The following is a 6,000-nucleotide window of genomic DNA, read 5'->3' as shown; positions in this document are numbered from 1 at the left end:
TTCATTTGTATTTGTTTCATTTTTTACTTTGTTTCTCACATGTGACTTATGATTTTGGCTCTAGAAGTCTTAAGTGTTATGATTTCAGAATAGGTCATGAATGACAAAGTCACACCTACATCACTCAAAATCCAGCAAGAAGACCTGAGAGAAAAGCCAAATAAGCTGATATCCTGAGTTCTAGCAGGTGAAAGCCACCACCCTGGATTTCAGACTTTCTTCCCTCTGGAAAACCCTCTCTAACTCTCTCCAGCCCTCTTTTGTCCCTGAAGCAAGCCAGCCAGAAGCTAATGTTTAATGGGAAAGATTTCTAAGAACGGAAGGTCTTAACACAACCTGCCTTCTCAGAGAGATGCCATCTTACCAATGGCATCTTCTATGCCCACTCACATGCGCCCGACTGGATCCTCTGTTGTTCCCCCAGAGACAACCTCTGCACCTGTTCCAAGGCCAGTTCCCTTATTCCTTTGCAAGCTCCTGATAGTAGTCTCTTTCTCTCCCTTTTTTTTTTTTTTTAGGATTTTATTTATTTGAGAAAGAGAGCAAGAGGGGGAGAGAGAGGGAGAAGCAGACTCCCCACCGAGCAGTGAGCCTGACGTGGGGCTCAATTCCAGGACCCTGAGATCGTGACCTGAGCCAAAGGCAGGCACTTAACCAACTGAGTCACCCAGGTGCCCTTCTGATAGTACTCTTAAGGTCAAGGTTGTCTGCTACCAGGCTAACTTGAGGTACATTCTCCCAATGCCCTCCTCCACATGCCCAATTTTCTGCAATTCAAATATATCAACTGTGGAGGAAGTGCAAATGTGGAGGAAATAACCATAAACCTGGTTTAAAGTTATTATATCTTGATTGGTACTTTGAATTATAAAGTGATTATTATAATGTTATCTTTAAAGAGGTAATCTCCTACCAGGATAACTCAAATAATGGGATTTAGAAGCCAAAGAAGGTTGCAGAAGCTTTTCATTCTCTGGAATGTATTAAAAGTATGATATACTCTTATTCAGCAGAATGTTTAAAAACTTCTCAGTATAGAGCCCGGTAGCAGAATGCCAAGGTTTCGTGTGTGATCTCAACCACCATTGTGATTTGAGGGCAGACAATGCGAGGACATCTGCAGTGCTCCCTCTAACAGAGGCAGAGGCCATCTAAGAGTAAGAGTTCAGTAAGTGGCTGTTTGCACTTAGATTCAGAAAATCAAAATCAAGTTCTTGATCGCATTATAGACTTAGTTCCCCAAGAGTGTGAGTCTTGCATTCTAGAAATCATCTTTGTGAGAGTAATGGGACTTTGTCAGGGGATTCCTGGAGACTCCCGTTTAGTTGAGGATAAGATGTGCCACATGAGATGAAGTGCAGTGAGTGGGAAGAGAATTTAATCACCAAATCTCCACCCAATCCTCCCCCAAAATAGGTTTTTCCTTACAACTGGCAGCAAATAAGTAGCATTTAATGAAATAAAATGTAGATTTATTTTTCAAATATTAATCACATTTTCACTCCTCCCCTCACCCATCCCAGACCAATCACAAACGTCCATTTTGCTAATCCCTTTTCAAATTCTTTTTCACATAGGCTCACTTTGACCAACTGTACTGAATATCAGTGCCTTTATCTGGAATAAATGTTGAAAGGAGGAAGTTTCCAGTTAACTTCCTCAAAGTCTTTTGGTGGTAAGAAAGGACTCCCCAAAACCTATAAGGAATGAGTATGCTTCTGCATATCCAAGGGATTTTTTTGTTAGCTCGCATGTTCAGGAAGCCCAAGAGCTCCCTGAAGAAGGAGGAACAGAATTAAAGGTCAAACCAATTATGGTTATACTGTAACAGATAACCATGGTCAGACTTAGCAAATTGCCCCTGCGCACACCCTTCAGTTTCTGACGTAATTTTCTTCTTTTTTCAAATTGACCATGAACACTGATTGATTTGACTGCTTGCATTTTTTTAAGATTTATTAGAGAGAGAAAGAGAGAGAGAGGGAGTGTGTGTGTGTGAGAATGGGGGAGCAGCAGGGAAAGGATCACTGCGCAGACTCCTCACCAAGTGTGGAGTCCAACGCAAGGCTCCATCCCAGGACCCGGGAGATCATGACCTGAACCGAAACGAAAAGTTGGCCACTTAACCATCTGAGCCACCCAGGCACCCCTGACTGATTACATTTTTTAATGTCTGGCTGAAGGAAGTACAATAAACACATAATAAATTCGCCCTTCTCTGACAAACCCACACAGTTGTGCAACGGGCACTGTAAGACACAACATGCCCACCAGAGTCCTCAAAGAGGGCGCTGTAAAAACACCACGGACAGGCTCTGCATCATCTCTAGAGCAAATACACAAATACTTCCATGGGTCTTCCCATGTGGATAGAGGCTCCAGTTAACACCGATCACGTCCTCTCTCCCCGTTTATAATCTCCATAGGGCTTCTGGTGCTGTGGATTAGCAGCTCCTACCATGCATGTATGGATAGAAGCCTGGAGGCTCCTGAGTTTGGATGGCAAATGTCAGTCTATTTTCATAGACTTCTAATTGAAACTTAGACTTTCTTCCAATTAGGAATAAAGGCGACACGCACACATTTTTGTCACGTTACAGTTGTTACAATGACCTCAAACTACTGCTTATGTTAAGCACAATTTTGAAATTGCATTCATCAGACCCACTGCTAGATCTTATTTAATGCCATTAACAAAGGCCCTTCTACCACTACGCCACAAAGTGGGTTTTCATATTTTGATATCCGCATTTCCATGTAGTTGGTTTTCTACTTATCTCATGTATTTTATTTTATTCAGCTAAAAGCATTACTCTTTGAAGGAGTTTGTAGGATCCTCAGACTGCCAAAGACGTCCATGGCACAAAGCTTAAGAATCCCAGCTCTGGATGGCGACCACAATTCTCAGCAGATCTTTCCGAAGTCAGACATTTTTTCGTCCCTTCTTAGTCTTTGGTGCCTCTCTCATCACCTCCCCCAGCAATGGCTTCTCCCCTGCAAAACATCCGCACACAAGACTGAACTACTTTCAGTTTCTCTGCCGGCCCAGGCTCCCCCCGCCCCCGGCCTCCACCGCATCCTCTCAATTCTCCACCCATCCCACCCAGCCTGCCATCAGGATAACGTTCACACACCCTTCAGGTTCTAGAAAGCCTTCTGCCCAACGCTCCACCTCCCCACCCCGACTCCATGTGGACACCTATATGACTCAGGTCCCTTCACATCTCCAGATGCTCTAGGTGCCCCGGCACCATTCTCCCCACCGATGTTGTGCAGGCCTGTCAGCTGCCGTCTTCACTAGACTCTAAGCAAGCTCTGTACATGCAGGGACCAAGAAGGCTTTGTTCACAGTTCTAGCTCTAACATGTAGCACATTCGGCCCCTTAGAAAGTATTTGTCAATGATTTAATATTTGAGCACAGAGAGGACAGCAATTCGTTGTTTTCTGCCTGCAAGACTAATCTAGAATTCTCTTTCCAGTCCTCCAAATTCTAAAATTATGGGATAGTCACTTGCTGCCTGCAAACTGATTATGAACCGGACATGCTTGCCACCACTTCTTCTCTCCTTCATCTCACTCATAATTTCCAAACTCTGTAGAAATGCTCTGGATTAGATTGTCTGATTATTAGCTCATTCTAACTTCTCTTGTATTTACATATCTTCTATGTGCCTAATATCCCAGACATATGCCTAAGCACAGATGAACCAATTGCTCTTGAACTTTCCCATAACTCTGCCTTTGTTAAACTCACCGCCTTTATACTCCTCCCCTGGGTGAAAGCCTTACACAACTCTCTCTTACATTAGACTCCAAAGTCATTCCCTCAAATGTCTCACAGAGCTTGGCCAATGCGAGGAAGCCTGGAGGCTGTCTGGACAGGGCAGGGAGGGCGGGGATGGGATTGCAGTCAGGAAGGGTGTGGAGGAGTGATGCTCTCATTCACATCCTTAGGGGAGTTTTTCAGAATACACATGCTTGTTATGCTCCGCCCCTCAATTCTAGCTCGACAGGTCTAGAGCCAGTGTTGAGGTCTGGATGGTTGAATTCACCTGTGATTCCTGATTCCAGTATTGGTCAATGGTGTGATGCACTCGTAAAAAAAATACCATGATTATGTATCAGGGACTGATTACTTTTCTTTTCTTTTTCTTTTTTTTACTTTATTTATTCATTTGACAGAGAGCGATCACAAGTAGTCAGAGAAGCAGGCAGAGAGAGAGGAAGAGAAGCAGGTTCCCCGCTGAGCAGAGAGCCTGATGCGGGGCTCGATCCCAGGACCCTGAGATCATGACCTGAGCCGAAGGCAGAGGCTTTCACCCACTGAGCCACCCAGGCGCCCCAGGGACTGATTATTTTTCTTAACTCAGGTTTCCCATCTGAACCATAAGACACACAGTGATTTGCTTGACTACTTTCTCAGTTGTCCCAAGGATGGTACCTAGTGCCATTCTAGGTATAGAGGAGAGACCACACAGATGCTTCAGGGCACTAGGCTTAATCCTTTCGTGAAACTTGGGATGAAGCAGGCTGTCACAGCAAAAAGTCCCTCCTGTTATGAGAAGAGATGAAAACAGACAAATAATAAATGACAAATTTAATAAGTACTATGAAGACTATATAGAGTAGTTGAAGAGTGGTCTGTGAAGGTCTCCCTGGGGAGATACTTGATCTGAGACCTAAAGAATGAGAAGGAGCAGGTCCATAGACACAGCCAGGAACACAGCATCCTAAAAGAACAGTACACACATGAGACCCTCACTGAGAAAATCTTGAGTGCTTGAGGCCACAGAGAGGGTAAGGTGGTGAGGCATGGAGTGACTGGGACAACAGGGGTAGGAGACAGGGGCAAGATCAGATCATGTAGGGCTCTATAGGGAAAGCTGAAGGCTCTGAATTTTCTTGCAAGTGCTATAGAAAAAAAGTGGTGTTGTTATTTTTGTTCCTTCATTACCTAAGTTTTTGTTTGTTTTAAGTAAGTATGTAACAAGGTTTCTATGGGACTACTCTCTTTTCCTTCAATTTCACACTACTTCGTTAGTGTGCAACCTGAGCAGTTGCCCAGGGCCAGCATTCCCAAGGACTCCATGTTGGTGTAATGCCCTACATTGCCTTCTAGAAATTCTTGTAAGTTCGGTATAAAGGACTCCATATTTTCATTTTGCACTGGGCCCTGCAAATATATAGCCTGTCCTGTCCTTCAAACGGGAAAATAAACATCCCTTTGCGTTGTGGGAATTAGGTGAGGAGCACTTGCTGGGGGTTTGGCGCAGCCCTGAGACTGGCGCTCACTCTCGCATGACGCCGAGGGCTGCGGAACGGCCCTTCAAACACTGGAGTCCGAGGTTGGGACCCGGTCACCCCAAGTCGCTGGTGTCCTTCGCTAGTGGCAGAGCCGAGCCGGCCCCGTCCGTGCCTCCCCCAGTCGTGCAGTGCGGGGCACAGATGGCGGACAGGAACCAGACTGTTTCCCCGGGTCCGTCAAAATTCTGGTCGCGATGCGGTGACCAAACCACTCCCCCATTATACCCCTCCCCCACTTCCTCGGTACAATCACCGCGAGGGGGAAGGCAGGGGGCAAGAAGGCTCCAGGAGGGGAAAAACCCCTTGACAGATACAGCGAAAGGACTCCGGGGGCAGCAGCCAGCCCCGACCTCCCCCTCCGCCGCAGCTGGGGCGGGGGGTCCGAGCCCGAAGGACGCGGGGCTCGCACGAGTGAGCCCGCCCACCGACGGCGGAGAGGACCGGACGCAGGGAAAGGGCGCCCTCCGGGCCCAGGAAGAAAGAAAAGGTGAAAGCGCGACGGCTACGGTCTCCAGCGCCTTACGGGGCTACAGCACATCCCCTCGCTCCTTCCCAAGTTAACGGGCGCCGCCCCGCCCCGGCCCCCGCCTTCCGTCCCGTCGGGCCTCCCCCCTCAGACTCAGCCCGCTGGAGGGCGCAGGCAGGTGCCGCCCGTCCGGGGCTGGCGGTCGCGTCCCGCCCCTGGCTCCGACCCC

Source organism: Neovison vison, chromosome 3 (assembly GCF_020171115.1).
Source record: "Neovison vison isolate M4711 chromosome 3, ASM_NN_V1, whole genome shotgun sequence".
Taxonomy (NCBI): Eukaryota; Metazoa; Chordata; class Mammalia; order Carnivora; family Mustelidae; genus Neogale; species Neogale vison.
Note: the sequence above shows the minus strand (reverse complement) of the source record.